This window comes from Danio rerio, chromosome 22, assembly GCF_052040795.2.
Source record: "Danio rerio strain M-AB ecotype USA chromosome 22, GRCz13ab, whole genome shotgun sequence".
Lineage (NCBI taxonomy): Eukaryota > Metazoa > Chordata > Actinopteri > Cypriniformes > Danionidae > Danio > Danio rerio.
In genome coordinates this window covers 28,549,668-28,570,785 of record NC_141042.1, presented here as the reverse complement: position 1 = coordinate 28,570,785, position 21,118 = coordinate 28,549,668, and the positions used below count along the sequence as shown (strand labels likewise).

Genomic DNA, 21,118 nt, shown 5'->3' with positions numbered 1-21,118 from the left:
TCATTGAGAACCTTAACATTTCAGGAACTGCTGACTAGAATTTTGAAAGGGAGAAAGAGAGACTTTTAGTTTTTATTTTACATTTTCATCCTCTGTATTAACCCATATATTAATTTATTTATTTTTATTTATTTTATTTATAATTTTTTCAGTTGGCTTATTATTTATTTATCAGTGTCTTGATTGACCGTTACATACTTATTGAAGGCCTCAGAAAATAGGGAGGGTGGGAGATGGGAGAGATGGTGTGTCATGTTTACCAGCAAACAACCACCAGATGTCGCTGGTAAACACACACACACACACACACACACACACTTAGAACTACACTTTTCCTGGACTACAACTTCATACATGCTCTTCGCCCACACACCTGCTTTCTCATTTAGCTTGATTTACATTCACACCTGAGGACTTTCAGAGACTGATTACACACAGTATTTAAGCTGCACACACACTCATTCACATGGCCGAGTCTTGTTTATCTGTAAGGTGACATTACAACGCGTTATCCTGGTCTTGTTTTCCCGTGTTTTGTTCTTAGCCCTGTTTATCCTTGTCATCCTGTTTAGCCGCCTGCCTTACGACCTATTGCCTGTTTACTGACTACGATTCTGGATTGTCTACATATATCTGTTTGCTCCCGTATTGACCACTGTTTGCCTGACAAAGATTAAACTTGCATATTGGATCCTACCTTCTGTTGTTGGTGTCACTCCCCGGCGTTACATGGTGCATAAAAGTGTAAGTTTGATTTAAGAGTTCTACAGTTTTCTTGTTTTTATTGCTATGTATTTCATGTCATTTCTTTGGTGATAGGACTTTTATTTTTCAAATACATTTGTAAGTTTGTATAATATCTGGAAAAAATGCAATAAAAATATTGAAAAAAAAAACACTTTTAGAAAATGTGCAGGAACAACAACAGTACAACAAGTAAATGGTTTCATTTTGATAATAATAATATCTATTTAAAAAAAGCAAGAGATACAGGTCAAAACTGCTGAAAAACAGCAGAACACATAGTAGCGGTAGATCGACCGAGGGAAGTAAAATTGGTGATCTTTCTGTGACAATTTCATCAACAAAAAAATTAAAAAACTGTTCACACATCCTGAGAAAACTCTTGATGGGATGGTTGCAGAGGATTCAAAGCAGCATTAATAATATTAAAAATATTGGAAAGTATTTCTTTATCACTTTCCCAGAGATGGGTTGCGGCTGGAAGGGCATCCGCTGTGTAAAAACGTGCTGGATAAGTTGGTAGTTCATTCCGCTGTGGCGAGCCCGGATTAATAAAAGGACTGACACGAAAAGAAAATGAATGAATGAATGAATTTCTTTATCACTAAATGTAAATGTGAATCTCTCATAAATTCTTGAAATGACAGATAAGCCTGAACTAAAACAGAATTGTTTATCTAATTGTGAACTACAAATAGACATCTGATGTAAAAAAATAGCTTCATTCATCATAAAACTGAAGTGAATAATCAATAAGGAACAACAGCTTAGTAGCAGCTTCTGTATTTGTGAATAGCATGTTTAGTCACTTCTTTTTTTACTACTTTACTTCATATTTTAATTAGGAAAAGTAATCATATACAATTAGTATGCACATTATACTTCCATATACTCCAGCTAGTCATAATTATAAGCATCTTTTCAGACCATTGAGTGTTTGAGTGAACTTTTGACTACGTCATTGAGGACTCTGCAGTCATTATCTAAAACAACACCGCTTGAAGATCCTAAAGAGCATCTTAGAGCACCTCAAGCCAAAAATAAACCCCGCACCTGTAATTAACAGGAAAATGTTGCCAAATGAATGAGAAATGAAAAAGTACAACACATAGCATACAATATACTCTAGTTTCTTATTGGTATTCATGTTTCTGAAGAATCTTTCAAATCCATTGAACATTTGCACTGCAAAAAAAGGTTTTCTAAATGTTTAGAAGTTTTTTTAGGGAATCAAATTGGTTCACCTGAAATAATAATAAAAAAAATACCTCTAGTGTTTGTGACTGTTAAACTGAGCCCATTATTTATACCTGCATTCTTAAAGGGGTGTTCCAGAATGTAATTTTAAGGCTTGTGTTTATGAGATGCAAAGCAATGTGTGCTCACTTGAAGGATATCGTGTTATTTTTTCATAAATCTCACTTTGATTATACACAGCTACTCAGCTATCTTGAAAGTGACGGTCATATTTCCTAGTTCCTCTGAAAGGCCCGCCCTTAAGTGACTCTGATTGGTCATCATCATAATGGGCGGCTATTCGCGGATCGGCTCCACTTCACGCCCGTAAAAGCATGCGTTTTTCTGCTGTGTAAACAATCAGTCAACCTCCTGCCTGCTCACTAAAATAAAATCTGACAAGTGTCTGTAACAAGTGAAAATGGGGTGCAGCTCCTTTAAGAGTGTTTGCCAATGTGTGTGCATCTATGTGTGTGTGTGTGTGTGTGTGTGTGTGAATGTTGTCTGCATCTATGTGTGTGTGTGTGTGTGTGTGAGTTTTTTTTCTTTTTCTTTGATGCTCGGATTAAGTTATTTTCTGTAATATATCGTGACAGGAGAATAAAGCACAAGATGTGGGATGCTACCTGTGTGAGCCTTGATTTATTATTCTGCTGCAACACAAGTCAGGTAAGCTAACCTGTATATTTTTTACCCCATTGCGTTATACAACATGTTTCACATGTATCCGGAATATGCAAGGGTAAAAAATGAAAAAGCTGCCTGAAGACAATCAATGCATTCGCACACACACACACATAAGAGACACAAACTTGCTGATGGAGTGTGTGTGTGTGTGTGTGTGTGTGTGTGTGTGTGTGTGTGTGTGTGTGTGTGTGTGTGTGTGTGTGTGTGTGTGTGTGTGTTTACAGCAGTTTAACTGATAAGTATAAATTTGTAGCTAAATCGCTTGCCCGCAAAGCAGCATTTCGCATTGTTCACATTGTTGCTACAGCATACCGTTAACGCTAGACACTGTACATGTCATGATCAATTTTAACAAATGAAAACACTTACTGTTTGTAGCTCACAGCTTCTGCTTTGAGGAGATTTTAGCTGAATCCAGCACTGAACTGGGAAAGCAAATCATGCTTGCTGTGTATTTTATAATCCTCTGGAACGTTCGAGGTTACAGAAGTAACCCTTCGTTCCCCAAGGAGGGGAACGGAAGTGCTATAAGTGGATTTGATGTTCTAAATCCACGTATGGGAGGATTCGGTTCAGAAGCCGCTTGTCTGAAAGAGTATTGAACGGGCCAATGAAAGCAATGAATTGGCAGCGTAAGTTTGCGCAGGTGTGCTGCATTGCCAATTAACTGAGCATATAAGCACACCTGGCGCCAGCAAACGCCATCCTTTTTAAGCTGAAGAGATGTTAACAGCTAAGGGACAGTCATTATGGCGATGGAGTATAGCACTTCCGTTCCCCTCCTCGGGGAACGAAGGGTTACTTCGGTAACCTCGAACGTTCCCCTTCGGTTGGGGAACTCCAGTGCTATAAGTGGATTTGATGTTCTAAATCCACGTATGGGAGCCATTGAAAGCGCCATAATGACTGCACCTTACCAACGCCTCCGATGAGAGGGCAGTCAGGCAACCGTGACGTACCCAAATCATGAAAGGCGCGGTCCTCCAACGTGCCCTTGGCCCTAACTTATCCCTACTTCAAAAGAAGCTTAAAGGAATAGGTATATTTTTTGGGAGTCGCTAGCGTCTAGATAATTCTAGGAAATACGACAGTACGTTGGGAAGCTTGCAATCCCGGTAGGGAGGACGCTGCAGAGACCATCCGCACCCAATAGGGAGACAAAATGGAATTACATATGGACTAACCCTAAGGAGGGGGAGTGCGCATAAGAAGGTGGTTAGCAGATAGGGAAGGCACGGGTCCATCCAGGGGGGGGGGGGGGACTTTTAACCGTGGCAGAAAATAAGCATATGGTGATTGCCAGAGGGGATGGCACATAGCAGGCACTTATACTCAAAAACGCGGGCTGACCAGCGGGCAGACCTAACGTAGTGGGCCAGCGAGTGACTCCTCCTCTGAGTCACTCTGAGCCAGGACTCAAACCAGCAACCTTCTTGCTGTGAGGCGACAGTGCTAACCTCTGAGCCACTGTCTTGTGGTGTTGGTGTTGCGTGAGCAAGAATGATTCATATGATTAAGAACAAAACGCATAATGTTTTTTGTTTTTTTCTTTAAAATAATAGATTTAAATGCAAGCATATTTATTCTATACACAACAATATGTATAATAGTCTATATACTATATTATTGGTATAACTAATAAAATAATATTCATTCATTTTCTTCAGCTTAATCCATTATTTATCAGCGGTCGCCACAGCAAAATATACCGGCAAGTGTTCCAGCTTATGTTTTACGCAGCTGATGCCCTTCCAGGTGCAACCCAGTTCTGGGAAACACCAATACACTCTCACAATTTACACACAGACACACTCACACAAACACACATACCTGTACACACTCACACTACAGCCTATTAGTTAACCTAATCCCGTATGTCTTTGGAGCACCTGGAGGAAACCCACACGAACACGAGGAGAACATGTAAACTCCACACAGAAATGCCAACTTGTTCAGCCAGGACTCAAACCAGCAACCTTCTTGCTGTGAGGCGACAGTGCTAACCTCTGAGCCACTGTGCCACCTAATAAATAATATATTAATAAATAATTATATAAATTATTTATTAAAATTATGTAGAATTTTTACTGCATACGCTTATTTTTTTTACTGATTATATATGTGTACTTGTGCTCATATAATCTATGTTTAATCACGTAATTAGTTTCATTATAACTACATGAATTCACATATTTCAAGTAAACATACAGATACTATATAAAATATTAATGCATGATGTTTAATAAAATGAATATAAAATATATATTAATATTAGACATACATTTTGTTTACTTAATAGATTTAATAAAGACATTAAAATATTTTGTCTATCTTAAAAATATTATTTGATTTCTAATAATAAAATCATTTTTTACAACTCTAAGCTAAATATATTAGTTTAATTTAAGTATCAATTTTATTATAAAAGAATGGTGTAGTGCATTAAATAAAATGAAAAAATATATATTACATAAAATATGTATTTAAAGTTAATATATAATATACAAATATCTTAAATATTACAGTAATGTTTGTTATACATGTTTAAATGTGTATAATACACACAAAAAACATTAAATAAATGCTAAATGAGATGATGTGTATGTCTTTAGTCCTAGCAGACATTTCCAGATGGCAGTTACGGTGATGTTCAGATAGAGGTCGATCTGCAATCATCAAATGTAAGTTAATTTTTTGTCAAATTTTCATATTACTGCGACATATTTTATTTCACTGAATTTGAATTCTCTCATTGTTTTCTAGTTTTCATGGGCTTTCTGGTACATTGCAGATAAACCCATGTACCCAGATGGCTCATGTCCTGAAGATGACGAGATCTTTAATCCGTTCAACATGACAAATGTACAAAACTATACAATAATAGTCTATCATCAAACACTATCCAGAATAACTAAGACAGAAATCCTTCTCTCTTAGATGAACAACTGTTCTCAGACCAGGGCTTTGGCCTGTATGGTTGGCGATCTGACAGGCAGATATGGACCCATACATCTCTCCAAAATACAGCTGTTTACTGACTCTTTAGTGCAACTTACTATAGACTTTACAGGTAGCTTACATGAACAACTTTCACATTTACACTGATATTTCTATTCAGATTCTGAACTCAGAAAATGTCTAAATGTTTTATCCACAGTTATCCAGAGGGCGTTAGTTCTCAGAGTCAATAGTACCACAGCTGTATGTGCCGATATTTACCCAGAATCCCCTTCTGCTCTGCAGATCTTCCCCAAAATCGACTCCTTTAACAGGTACAATCTTCAATAATGATTAGTTTTATTAAAAAAAGATATTTAATGTAATTATTAAAAAAAAAAAATATATATATATATATATATATATATATATATATATATATATATATATATATATATATATATGCACTCAAAAATTATATTTGCTGTTTTTTTTAAACGACTTGTTTAAAAATGAGCTAAAAGAACAATTCTTGAGGTATTTTTGGGGGGACAACCTAATTATTTTATGTTCAATACATTTAAATTTGTAAAAATTATGCATAGCAGCATACCACTGCTATGCTGATGACACCCAGCTATACCTCTCTTTTCATCCTGATGATCCCTCGGTTCCAGCTCGTATCTCAGCCTGCCTGTTGGATATTTCACACTGGATGAAAGATCATCATCTTCAGCTGAACCTCGCAAAAACGGAAATGCTTGTAGTTTCTGCCAACCCGACTCTACACCATAACTTTTCAATCCAGATGGATGGGGCAACCATTACTGCATCCAAAATGGTGAAAAGCCTTGGAGTAACGATTGATGACCAACTAAACTTCTCTGACCACATTTCTAGAACTGCTCGATCGTGCAGATTTGCACTCTATAACATCAGAAAGATCCGACCCTTCTTATCTGAACATGCAGCTCAACTCCTTGTTCAAGCTCTTGTTCTCTCCAAACTGGATTACTGCAACTCTCTACTAGCTGGGCTTCCAGCTAACTCTATCAAGCCTCTTCAACTGCTCCAGAATGCAGCAGCACGAGTTGTCTTCAATGAACCTAAACGAGCACATGTCACTCCACTGCTAGTCCGTTTGCACTGGCTGCCAGTTGCTGCTCGCATCAAATTCAAAACTCTGATGTTTGCCTACAAAGTGACTTCTGGCCTAGCACCTTCTTATCTGCACTCACTTCTGCAGATCTATGTGCCCTCCAGAAACTTGCGTTCTGTGAATGAACGTCGCCTCGTGGTTCCATCCCAAAGAGGGAAAAAATCACTTTCGCGAACGCTCACGCTCAATCTGCCCAGTTGGTGGAATGAACTCCCTAACTGCATCAGAACAGCAGAGTCACTCGCTATTTTCAAGAAACGACTAAAAACTCAACTATTTAGTCTCCACTTCACTTCCTAAGCTGCAATTGCCTCTTTGAATATCACACTAATTGTACAAAAAAAAAAAAAAAAAAAAAAAAAACTACTAACACTTCCCTTCTTAGACTTTACAGACCTGAAACTTGCCTTTAGTACTTATTCATTGTTGCTCTTGGTTGTGTAAATTGCTTCCTTGTCCTCATTTGTAAGTCGCTTTGGATAAAAGCGTCTGCTAAATGACTAAATGTAAATGTAAAATGTAAATGTAAAAACTAATAATTTAACTCAATTCCTTCATGTTTTCTCAACACAAATCTATTGTGTGAAACCCAGTATCTTTTACAGTGTGTGCTGAACTGCTAAAACCAAAACCATACATGTGTTCCATTAAGCGGTCAGATGATGGTTAAAGACAAACTGCATCTTTCACCGACTGAAGGTTTAACCAGAATCCGAGAGTCAAAACCTTTACACATATGTCTGTCAGTTCTTATAGCTTTCTGAAGCTCAAATGGAAAAAGGAGTAACAGCTCTGCACTGTTTTGCTTCAACCCTTATCAAAGACAACTAATTACTGCATTTAAGACTACAAAAGACCATTAACCAGATGTGATTTGGAGGTGGTGGGAGCTAAACTGTGCAGATCTGTGGCCCTCCACGAATTGAGTTTAAGACCAATGCTCTACTGACAATCTATCTTAGTTTTTGATTTGTTTTAGCCAGAATTTGCACTTGTTTGTATTTGCCAATAATTTAACTTTAAATTGTTTTCTTTCTTCCAAAAATGTCCTGTGTAGTTAAATTCAACTTAATTAGTGCTTTATAGTGCTAAAACATGACTTTAAGTTTGAGTTGATCACTTGGTCACTTCCTAACTGACAATTAACTTGAGCTGTCATCATTATTTAGGTATAACCAAGCACAGTATTTTTACAATATATTTACAGCTCTAACATTCTTAAACTTAAATGGAAACAGAAGCATCACATAAAATGTTATATGATTGAATCTGATGTTGTTTTGCTTGTGAGCAGTTACTTTGTGAAAATACAAGCTTTATGTTTGAATTGAATTGACAACAATAAATAAATTGTACAGTTTACTTACAACAGTAATTAAACAAACTAATGGAGTCATTCAGGCTTGTTTGAAACATATATCTGTTAAAGCAGGGTTGGGAAGTCGATCAGCTGTTCATGTTGACACCACTAGAGGCCATCAGAGATCGCATTTACAGACAACTTTGAAATTTAACCCCCTACACTCTCAGAAAAAAAGGTACAAAATTGTACCTTTTAGGGTACAAATGGCCCGTCACTGGGGTGGTACCCTTAAGGGTACAAATTTGTACCTCTATTTAAAGGTACAAAATTGTACCTTCTACATTTGTACCCTTTAAGGGACAATTTTGTACCCCCACCGAAGGTACAAAAATGTACCTTTTTATATTATATAGCATTTTCAGGGTACTGACCCAGGCATTTTGATCTTTTGGTGACTGCATGCACAAATAAATAAATAAAATATTTTGGTTCACAGATGTCCATTTTTATTTATTAATGTAGAAATATTTCATTACAACTCACAACTGAATGTGTTAAGAAATAAAATTACACAGCAAGTATGAAGCAGACATGTAAAACAGTAAAAAGAACAATTTAGATAAGAATAAAAACTAAATCTTAACTTAATACAAAGACCACAAGAATACTGTTTAAGATTTATAAACACATTACACAGGCTACATCAAGTACTGCACTTTACAAAGTCCAAAGTATTTGTCTTTAGTCAGAATACTCGGTCATAATAAATAATTTGTCATCAACATTTTCTCTGAATTTCAGAATGAAGGCAAACGTTCTCTGTAAATTGCTTCAACAGTGCAGAAAACCAAATACATCAGTAGATTACTCCTCATCATCCTCAAGTGGAGTTGTAATTTGTTGTAACACAATATGTGTTTATGTTTTTGATAAACATGACATGTAAGGCACTCATATCTGGAAAATGTTCTTTGATAGTCATTAGGACCACAAGTTATTTAAAAATGTGCTTTATGCATGAATGATAGCAGTGTGCTGGATTAACTTGATGATTGTGATTATCCCAAGAGCATGTAGAGAAACAAAAAACAAGGTTGATCACTTTGGTAACTGGAGTAGATCGAGGCTTGTCACAGTCCACCGTTCATTCAAAACATTCCACTGCAGAAACATCAAGGTGTTCTTCTAATAAGATGGATATGTCAAAAATGTATATTCGTCCACATCATTGGCCAGCCAATCGCAATCCCATCAACTCTGAAGACTGCCGTGACTCGTCTTGTTAACGTAGTTGTCCAGTCGGTGGCCTCCTCCTGTACTTGAACTGTTTGATGTGGTGAAGATGGTTCACTGTAAATGACAAGCAATAACTAGATATTAAAGTTTGAGGACAAACTTTATGGTGGCTTGAAAAGCCGAATCTGAAAGTTTGAAGTGGTTTTAAAGTGTAAATAGCATGTTAGTATGATTTAAGCTTGAGTTAACTTATTACTAGCATGAATTAGCATGTTAGTTGCATGATTCTTACATGAATTAGCATGTTGTTAGCATGATTCTAGCATGAATTAGCATGTTACTAGCATGCTTCTAGCATGAATTAGCATGTTGTTAGCATAATTCTAGCATAAATTAGCATGATTCTAGCATGAATTAGCATGTTGTTAGCATGATTCTAGCATGAATTAGCATTTTACTAGGCGGTTGCTAGGGTGTTTTAAGTGGTTGCTGGGTGGTTGCTAAGGTGTTGCTAGGCGGTTGTTAGGGTTTTCTGAGTGGTTGCTAAGGTGTTGCTAGGTGGTTGCTAAGGTGTCCTAAGTGGTTGCGAGGTGGTTGCTAGGGTATTCTGAGTGGTTGCTAAGGCGTTGCTAGGTGGTTGCTAGGGTGTCCTGAGTGGTTGCTAGGTGGTTGCTAAGGTGTTGCTAGGTGGTTGCTAGGGTAACCTGAGTGGTTGCTAGGTGGTTGCTAAGGTGTTGTTAGGCGGTTGCTAGGGTGTTCTGAGTGGTTGCTAGGTGGTTGCTAAGGTGTTGCTAGGTGGTTGCTAAGGTGTCCTAAGTGGTTGCAAGGTGGTTGCTAAGGTGTTGCTAGGTGGTTCCTAAGGTGTTGCTAGGCGGTTGCTAGGGTGTCCTAAGTGGTTGCTAGGTGGTTGCTAAGGTGTTGCTAGGCGGTCCTAAGTGGTTGCTAGGTGGTTGCTAAGGTGTTGCTAGGCGGTTGCTAGGGTGTCCTAAGTGGTTGCTAGGTGGTTGCTAAGGTTTTGCTAGGTGGTTGCTAAGGTGTTGCTAGGCGGTTGCTAGGGTGTCCTAAGTGGTTGCTAGGTGGTTGCTAAGGTGTTGCTAGGTGGTTGCTAAGGTGTCCTAAGTGGTTGCTAGATGGTTGCTAAGGCGTTGCTAGGCAGTTGCTGGGGTGTTCTGAGTGGTTGCTAGGTGGTTGCTAAGGTGTTGCTAGGCGGTTGCTAAGGTGTCCCAAGTGGTTGCTAGGTGGTTGCTAAGGTGTTGCTAGGTGGTTGCTAAGGTATTCTGAGTGGTTGCTAAGGCGTTGCTAGGCGGTTGCTAGGGTGTCCTGAGTGGTCGCTAGGCCCTTACTAAGGCATTACTAGGCCGTTGCTAGGTGGTTGCTAGGCGGTTGCTAGGGTAATTTGGGTGGTTGCTAGGCAGTTGCTAGGGTACCCTGGTTGGTTACTAGGCAAGCCTCACATACATGCTTGATAAAACATTTATACTTAGTAAGCATTTCTAGCAAGTTACAGTACTTGGCTAGTCAATATTAGCATGTAGCTAGTCACTGCTAGCATGTGTAGCATATAGGAAGTTCCGTTTGCTAGCATGAGTCAAACGAGCCAATCTCCAAGTCTCTACGATGTTCTGATGCTGAGATATAGCTGTTGATGAATGGTTGCTAGGGTTCTCTGTTTTGTTGCTATGGGCGAGGTTACAGAGTGAACTTGAATGTGGTTGGTTGTCTTAGTCAAATGAACCAACCCCCATGTCTCTATGACACTGCTATGCAAAGATATGCATCTTGGCCTATTTTAATGGAAGTCTATGGAATCAAATTTGGGGGCGTGGCTTGTGAGCTTTATTATCATATTGAGATGCTCATTGGTTGTCTGAGTCAGATGAGCCATCCCCCAAGTCAATAGGACACTGCTAAGCAAAGATATGCATGTAGGCCAGTTATTAACATGGGTCTAGTATGAATTAGCATGTTACTAGCATGATTCAAGTACAAATTAGCATGTCATTAGCATGTTTCCAGTATGAGTTAGCATGTCATTAGCATGATTAGCATATGAGTAGCATGTTGCTAGCATGATTGGCATGTCATTAGCATGTTAGAATTATAAGCATTTGATAGCACAGCTAATTACATTCTATAGGACAGTTGCTAGGGTGCAGTATGTGGTAGTTAGGGGTGTGGCTAGAAAGTTAAAAGGCCATCAGTGATTGGCTGCTGGCTAGACTGAGTTAAATGAGCTCAGCCATTAGTCTGTATGACAGTCTGATGCAGAGTTATGAGCTCACAAAGTTTGATCCCATGTTAAGTCAATGAGAGTCTTTTGTAATGGAAGTCTACGGGACAGTTGCTAGGGTGCCATAAGTGGTTGCTAGGGAGTGGCTAGTAAGTCTAAAGGTCATCAGTGATTGGCTGCTGGCTAGATTGAGTTGAATGAGGCCTGACTCTAGTCTGTAGGACAGTCTGATGCAGAGTTATGAGCTCACAAAGGTTGACTCAATGTTAAGTCAATGGCAGTCTTTTACAATGGAAGTCTATGGGACAGTTGCTAGGGTGCCAAAAGTGGTTGCTAGGGAGTGGCTAGTAAGTTTAAAGGTCATCAGTTATTGGCTGCTGGCTAGACTGAGTTAAATGAGCCCAGTTAGAAGTCTGTAGGAACGTCTGATGCAGAGTTATGAGGTCACAAAGTTTGACCCAATGTTAAGTCAATGGGAATTTTGGGAATTTTCCGGGTCGTTTTTCGGAAAACCGAAAGTCGGATCAGTCGGAAAAGATATAGCAACCCGAGTCAGACCAGTTTGAAGGTTTGACGAAAGTTTGAGGTATGAAGCTTGAAAGGGTTAGGAGGAGATAGACTTTAAAATTAGTCTCAGAAGAAAGAAGAAGAAGAAGCAGAATAATAACTAGATTCTTAAAGTTTGAGAACAAACTTTGAGGCTGGCTTGTGAAAGCCTGACGGTAATAGTTTATTTAAACAGTTTTAAAAAGTATGAAAAGATAGATAGATAGATAGATAGATAGATAGATAGATAGATAGATAGATAGATAGATAGATAGATAGATAGATAGATAGATAGATAGATGTTAGCATGATTCTAGCATGAATTAGCATAATGTTAGCATGATTCTAGCATGAATTAGCATGTTGTTAGCATGATTCTAGCATGAATTAGCATGTTGTTAGCATGATTCTAGCATGATTTAGCATGTTGTTAGCATGATTCTAGCATGATTTAGCATGTTGTTAGCACGATTCTAGCATGAATTAGCATGTTACTAGCATGATTCTAGCATGAATTAGCATGTTGTTAGCATAATTCTAGCATGAATTAGCATGTTACTAGCATGATTCTAGTATGAATTAGCATGTTACTAGCACGATTCTAGCATGAATTAGCATGTTACTAGCAAGATTCTAGCATGAATTAGCATGTTACTAGCATGATTTTGGCATGAATTAGCACGATTCTAGCATGAATTAGCATGTTGTTAGCATGATTCTAGCATGAACTAGCATGTTACTAGCATGATTCTAGCATGAATTAGCATGAGACTAGCATGATTCTAGCATGAATTAGCATGTAACTAGCATGATTCTAGCATGAATTAGCATGTGATTAGCATGATTCTAGCATGAATTAGCATGTAACTAGCATGATTCTAGCATGAATTAGCATGTTGTTAGCATGATTCTAACATGAATTAGCATGCTACTAGCATGATTCTAGCATGAATTAGCATGTTGTTAGCATGATTCTAACATGAATTAGCATGTTACTAGCATGATTCTAGCATGAATTAGCATGTTGTTAGCATGAATTGGCATGTGACTAACATGATTCTAGCATGAATTAGCATGTTGTTAGCATGATTCTAGCATGATTAGCATGTGACTAGCATGATTCTAGCATGAATTAGCATGTGACTAGCATGATTCTAGCATGAATTAGCATGTAACTAGCATGTTTCTAGCATGTTGTTAGCATGATAGATAGATAGATAGATAGATAGATAGATAGATAGATAGATAGATAGATAGATAGATAGATAGATAGATAGATAGAATGATAGATAGATAGATAGAAGCAGTTTATAGATAGATAGATAGATAGATAGATAGATAGATAGATAGATAGATAGATATAGATAGATAGATAGATAGATAGATAGATAGATAGATAGATAGATAGATAGATAGATGGTGTGCGAGCATGAGTCAAACAAGCCAACCCCCACCTCTCTACGATGTTCTGATGCTGAGATATAGCTGCTGTTATATCGTTGCTAGGTTAGTCTGTTTTGTTGCTATGGAGTTGATTGACAGCTTAGACTGATGATGTATCAAAGCTTCTTGCCAGTATGAACAGTTAAAAACAACCCCCATGTCTCTATCACACTGCAGCATGACAATATCAGTCTGAACCTCTTTAATGGCAGTCTATGGGACAGTTGCTAGGGTGCAGTATCTGGTTGTTAGGGTGTGGCTAGAAAGTTAAAATGACATCAGTGATTGGCTGCTGGCTAGACTGAGTTAAATGAGCTCAATCATTAGTCTGTAGGACAGTCTGATGCAGAGTTATGAGCTCACAAAGTTTGATCCCATGCAAAGTCAATGAGAGTATTTTGCAATGGAAGTCTATGGGACGGTTTCTAGGGTCCAAAAGTGGTTGCTAGGGCGTGGCCAGAAAGTTTAAAGGTGGTCAGTCATTGGCAGTTTGATAGTCTGAGTTAAATGAGCCCAGTTAGAAGTCTGTGTGACATTCTGATGCGGAGTTATGAGGTCACAAAGTTTGATCCAATGTTACGTCTATGGGATTTTTCCGACGGTCCCGGGACGTTTTTCGGAAAACCGAAAGTCGGATCAGTCGGAAAGGATATAGCAACTCGAGTCAGAATAGTTCGGAGGTCTGACCCGAGTTTGATGGTCATAGCTTGAAAGGCCTAGGACGAGATAGAGTTTAATTTTTAGTCTCAGAAGAAGAATAATAATAATATTAATAATAATAAGTTTAATAGGATAACAGTAGTCTGGCTTGCTACACAAGCCAGCCTAATAAGTTTAAGTGAGATAACAGTATGTTGGCTTTTCAAGCCACCATAATTACATTAATATCAGTCACTCTATCACTGATGAAGAGAAAATCAACATGCATAGAAAGTAAAATAATTAATATTCACTGATTAAAAAAAAAGTATCACAGATTAAAAGACTAATATAAATTTCATTCATTCATTCAATTTCTTTTCGGCTTAGTCCCTTTATTAATCTGGGGTTGCCACAGTGGAATGAACCACCAACTTATCCAGCATATGTTTTATGCAGCGGATGCCCTTCTAGCTGCAACCCAGTATTACGAAACATCCAGACACACTTATTCACACACACATTTATACACTACAGACAAATAAGCTTACCAAATTCAGCCATAGCGCATGTCTTTATACTTGTGGGGAAACCGGTGCACTTGGAGGAAACCCTCACGAACACTGGAAGAATATGCAAACTCCTCACACAAATGCCAACTGACCCAGCTGAGGCTCGAACCAGCGACCTTCTTGCCGTAAGGTGACAGCACTACCCACTGCGTCATCCTAATATAAAGAATATCAAGCATTATAAAATGCATTTATCACAGCATATACTGAACAGAAAACAACATACGCACCGGAGCACAACGAAATGTTGAAGTGTCTCGCTTAACAAGGCTGGCAACATGAGAAGTGCTGCTGTAAAATCAATTCCTGGAACATAAGATGAAACAAATATGAAGGAATCCATACAAAGCTAGAATTGAATAATATTAATCAAGTTGAGAAAGTTTAGAAAGAGTACCTTAGAGTCAGGTCCATAGCATTCTTCAGTTGATCTCTCATCTTTCGATGAAAACCTAGAAAATAATTTTAAACATGTGGGTGTACATTTATTGTTGTTCGTAAGTAAAAACCTACAAATTTAAAATAGTATGTAAGCCATTAAAACCATGGTATAGATAATGAGACATACTTACATCTTGTAACTGAGCCATGCTTTCATTTGACATGCCTTCATTGGTCTGATGCTGTTAGGCTGCATTCTGTTGTTCAATCTTGTCCTGAAAGACAATTGGAAACTTCAAAAACTTCTGGAAAGCAATAAGATAAAGCAATAACTATTTATTTATTTTGAGATATTAATAAAATAGGTAAAATAGCTCAAGGTACCAGTTTCAGAACAGATGAGACAAATTATTACATTAAAGAACAAAGTATAACTTAAAACGTCGATTTATACAACATGGTATGTTAATAATTCTACATTAACATAAGTATAACGTTAAACGATAGTAAAGCACCAACAATTCTGGACATGAGAGTTTGTGAACACTCCTCAACATTAATGTAACTTAAGACATTGAAACGAAGATATGTAACTTACGCACGCCACGTTTGTAACTAGCCACGTTTACATAATCAGTCACTTTGTCGGTGACAAAATTGTGATTTTTCTTCACAAAATGGCGGTGTAACTTAACTTATATAACCGTCTAAAATTACATTTCAGCGGTCAACCGTGGCTAGAAAAATGGCCTCAAAATATAAAACATTATCGATAATTACAAATTTCCAGTATTAATAACAAAAGGTTTTATATCAAGGTAACGTTATATGAAGACTTTAGTCGCGCGAGCTCCGGGCCACACCGCACATTACTCACGGGTCACGGCCCGATTCCGGTGCACGGATACGGCAGCGTCGCGCTTCTGCCGCCGCAGCTGGCCCGAGTGTATTTTGCTAATTGGGTTGCGATTATATTCCGCCGTGGCAACACTAATTAATAAAGCAGTAACGTAACGTAAGATATAAGGCGCGAATAGGTAACGTAGGCGACAAAGGGAACTTTTACACCGAGAAAATTAACAGCATATAGTATTCACCGTCTATAACGTTATGTCCCTCGGTGACTTCGATATCACATTGTATTAACTTATTTAATAAGCTGCAGACATCTTAGCAAACTCCATCCTGCAGGCCAGCCCGGAGCACTTAAAGCGGGGGAAAGCCGAGACCCGAGAGTCAGACAAAATCAACAGAACACGGCTTCACATGTAAAAATGAGACTGAAAATATATCTTTAATACATTCTTACCTGAAAAGTGAGGACTCCAAAATAGACTTTTCTTTGAAAAGCGTGCGAAGTTCTGTGTAAACAGCCAGCATACACTACCGACCGCCTCAGTAACAAACACTACTATAACGTCTCAACAAGCCAAATTCTTAAAGAGACAGCAACATCACCACCTGTATGAAGATGCTGTCACTCTGCATGGTTCTTATTCTACATCCCATAAACTAAAGGGTCTTAAACAGTAAGCAAAGACCAGTATTTACATTTTTATTGATTAAAATTACATTCAATTATAAATTAAATTATTAAAATTTTTGAGAAAAAATGTAATTTAAATACATGAAAAAAATTTAATTATTAAAATATTTAATTCAATCAATTTATTTATTTATTATATTTTTAAATTATGTATTTTAGTATTAATGTTTAGTATTAATACATTTAAATTAGTGTTATATAGTGTCTTGATCTTATCATGAGCTGAGGGTACAATTTTGTTCCTATAGGGAAACAAAATATATAATTGTACCTTTAAAGGTGCCAAATTGGTCCTTTACGGTACAATTTTGTATCCAAATGTGCTATAAAAGGTACAAAAATGTACCTTTCAAACCTAAATCTGGACATTTGTACCTTTATAGCCCATTTGGGTACAAAATTGTACCCTAAGGACCAATATGGGACCTTTAAAGGTACAATTTTATATTTTGTTCCCTCTAGGAACAAAATTGTACCCTCATTGTACCTTTTTTTTCTGAGAGGGGGAGAATTAAAACCACTCAAGAGATTAATACTTTTTTCCGATGACTTTGAAGTTAAATTCTAAACACATATTTATTTAACATATATACTAACTTTAAGTGTATTGACAAAAAAAAGACAAAAGCTGTTTTAAAGTAGTTCAATACTGGTTTTATTTAGTAAAAAGTGGTTAAACAAAGACATCGAGTTATTGTGGGATGTTACTTTACAGCATTTATTTACAATTGACTAAAACATTAACCAGACATTGACAAAGTTTCTCTCACACACTCAAATATGAAAGTATTTGTGCACACATTCCTGCTGTCATTGTCTGTCATCTGTTGACTGTAGTTTATCAATAAACCAAACATCGAGAATGCTGTTTTTTCAGTGACGCAGAGAAACTGAAAGACAAAAAGAAAAGCAAATATTTGGATTTGCCATTCAAATCTCATTGGCATCTGTCTACAGTTTGGTTGTTTGTTCATTTATTGTTTGAACTGAATCAAGCTTTGGTACAGATATATATATATATATATATATTATCTTTTCTATTATTTTCCATTATTATGTTAATATTTAGCTTTATACTATTCATTCAACATATACCCAACATGACGAGGCAGAGCATTTATTGTTGTATTATATTTCTATGTTACATCATATTATACAAAAACACAATACAACAATGATCTCTAAGCTCTCTTAGTGATCAAACTGGTTCATAAACACACAGATGCATCTCATTTAGTTTGCTGAAGCGTCACCTGATGCCATTATTTAAGGTTTTATATAAACTAATGAGTGGTGTTATTATGGTGACACACGTCTCCAGGATGCAGGAAATACAAATTTAGTTCCAACCCCAATAAGACACACCTGGGCTAGCTAATCAAACTCTAAAGCTGCTGTCACACTAGAGTTTGTGTGTGCAAAACTCCTGTCATAAAAAAGTGAGCGATTGCTCCATGTTTTAAATTTCTGTCCAGAGAGGTCATGTTTTGATCCTCGATTGATCTCACGCAGTCAAGTAATGCGATTTCGCAGGTCAGAGTTCACCAAGCTTGAACTTTGCACCGCAGCGAAATGTGAAACTTAACGCATGACCCTGCGTTTCCGGTCTGACACATCCGTGTGCGTATGAATGGGGAGAAAAGAAAAGTCAAGTGTGAGCTTGGTATAGAAAGATTCATCCAGGTGTGTTGAGGCAAGTTAGAGCTAAAATCTGCAGGACACTGGCCATCTAGGACAGAGTTTGGGCACCCCTGGCCTAGTGTATTTAGTGAAATAACTAAAATATGAAGACATGAAGTGATTTATGATTATCTGCTAAAGAATGTGTACTGCATGTGTACTTCTTTAAAAAATCCTGAAAATACCATTATTACCAAACAGGAACTGATTTTTACTACCAAGAATCCCAGAAATACAGTAAATATTAATAATCATGACACCATGACCATCAACACATCAACATTGGGTGTATTTAGTCTATATACATTTGTTTTGTTTACACACGACACATTGCACTTCCCACATATTCCACATAATGTCTGTGATCCATGCAAAATACCTAGTTTATAGCTTGTTCATATTTGCATTGGCCTGATTTGTTTGGCCTTTATTCTTTATAAGCCATAATTACCAAATAAAACCTTTGGAATATTTACACTTTAAACATGGAATAACTTACAATGCAAGTAAGAGTTGAACAGTTCTTCAGAGCATTTTGTTTTGTACGCATAATATTACTGCTGTATTGTGTCGAATTGTATGGACTAAGGTTTGTTTTCATATTGATAGGACTGATTCAAAATTACATAGATGTTTGTCTTGTTTAATTTGTAAAGACATGTACTCTCCAGGTTGCTGCAGATGCCACAAATGAAGAGTCAACACCTGTGTGTTCCAAATTCTGCTGCTGAGGCTCCAACAACCATCAAGAGACTCAAAAATACAGACATTTAAAAGACCTGAAGGATCTAGAAAAACAGATCCATCACAAGATGAGTGGAAAAGAATGGCATCAGTCAGGACATTCATCTTGTATTAAAGAGCAACCTGATGTTACAGTGCATTTTATGTTGATCTAAACACCAGTGGATGAAAATAAACAGAGGTGTGATCGTGGTTAGTACTTTATGAGCCTGTCCACTTTCATTTATCAAAACCCACAGCCTATTCACACAAAGCCACAGCAAATTGACCTAATTCTTTACCATTACAGGATGTTTTGTTGAAGTTCTCTACCCACTAAGTTCACTATATAGATTAGAACCTTGCTGTCTGAAATCGTATTTGGGATAAGCACAGTGTTCTCTTAATAGATTCTAACAAATACCCACAGCATTAAGCACAGTGGTTAATGCTTTTTTAGCAAAAATAATAGCGTTATTTTCATGTTATTATGCAAATTGTACAAACTATTTTACAATATTAAACTGAAAGGTCTGAAAAGGCCCATACTTACATTTACCCAAATACTCTCCCAGTAATGTTTCTAGGTACAGGTGAATCTCTGTTAATGAGCAAAGCACTTCTCCATTGCTGAAATAATTCATGTTTATGTTTGATGTTAAGCTGTTCACCTGGACATGCAGCTGTCAATAGATGTACATTTTATTATATGATAAAGAATAAATTGTTTAAGGCTCTAATGTATGAAAGAGTTTTTTATGTTTAGGTATAGCTGCCAGTAGAAAAGTGTTTATTTTATAATTCTGATAAGATGCCAGCTATAGAGCATGACATAAGCATTCTTTGTGTATGTGTGGGTTCTTTATTGACGGAGACGATGAGCTAATTTTCACCTCTGGTTATCCTGACCTTATGTCTGACCTTTTTTTGCTTGATGCATAAGTAGTCATTGGAGATTTTCTTTAGAATTGTATGCATAAATGGGGAATTAAATGAATATGAAAACGTCTGCATTCACTTTCTTTCCATTAAAGATGTGCGTCGATCATAACGTCTGAATCAGTGCAGCCTATTATGCATGCTGGTCAGGACACCTTCCGTATAAACTTATCCCAGATCAACTTCTGCTTTTGGGGGTGGGGTTAAGAGAGTATAAAGAGAGTGTAAAATTACAGTAATTAAATGATGGAATAGCAAAAATGTTGTAATAATGTTGCTTGGAGTTGCATATTATATTAATAAGCACAAATCCAGTCAACATTTAGAATGGATGATCACTGGACTAAGTCCACAAATTCCAGCAATAATTGAATCTTTTTAAAGACAGAATGAGGTTTGACTTTGTGTAAAAATTAATATTCAGGTAATGTGTCTTCTGTGTGAGAATAAACATTACTGATTGTGAGCAGCAGTATATATCTGCCATACATGTTGAATATGCAAGAGAGAATCTGATAATGACTAATTTCTGATTCTATTTATATGTAGTCAAATGGCAGAGGGCAAGAATATGTGTATAGCATAAGTATTCATCTCAAAGTTTCATTTAGAAATTATTCAGAATTATGCATAGTTGTATGCTGATGTCACCACTGAGGACCAGGACCATGACCTATCCTCAAAAGCACCTCACCCTCCATTTATTTATAATATATATATATATATATATATATATATATATATATATATATATATATATATATATATATATATATATATATATATATATATATATTATTTTTAATATTACTATACAATTAATTCTAAATAAATAACAGAAATTTGTCCTAAATGTAACTGGAACACAAAGACACAACTGTCTGTGGGCTGCACGGAAGCGCAGTGGGTAGCACTGTCGCCTTGCAGCAAGAAGGTCGCTGGTTTGAGTTACGGCTGGGTCAGTTGGTGTTTCTGTGTGGAGTTTGCGTGTTCTCACTGTGTTGGCGTGGGTTTTCCTCCACATTCCAAAAACTATAGGTAATTTGATGAACTAAATTGGCCATAGCATATGAGTGTGTATGGATATTTATCAGTATTGGGTTTTAGCTGGAAAGGC

General features: G+C 37.1%; 2 long non-coding RNA genes across 7 annotated transcripts in view; one reads left to right on the top strand and one right to left on the bottom strand.

Moving 5' to 3' along the window:
* LOC137488953 (uncharacterized) overlaps window positions 1–19,802 on the top strand; it is a 93,073-nt gene extending 73,271 nt beyond the window's left edge. The window contains exons 2-8 of one of the 6 annotated variants that reach the window (XR_015522140.1): window positions 573–744; window positions 2,577–2,649; window positions 5,280–5,348; window positions 5,431–5,529; window positions 5,605–5,737; window positions 5,825–5,939; window positions 19,011–19,802. This is a non-coding gene — a long non-coding RNA (uncharacterized LOC137488953). Of the gene's footprint in view, window positions 1–468; window positions 745–2,576; window positions 2,650–5,279; window positions 5,349–5,430; window positions 5,530–5,604; window positions 5,738–5,824; window positions 5,940–19,010 lie in introns of those variants that run through there. The other 5 variants (XR_015522138.1, XR_015522141.1, XR_015522143.1 and 2 more) reach the window with 5 other exon arrangements.
* Window positions 8,550–16,622, bottom strand: LOC137488952 (uncharacterized). The gene is made up of 6 exons (XR_015522135.1): window positions 16,211–16,622; window positions 15,305–15,388; window positions 15,130–15,184; window positions 14,963–15,038; window positions 14,712–14,888; window positions 8,550–9,416 (listed from the first exon to the last, which is right to left on the bottom strand). It is a non-coding gene; the product is annotated as an uncharacterized LOC137488952 (long non-coding RNA).
* Window positions 19,803–21,118: the final 1,316 nt, after the last annotated feature.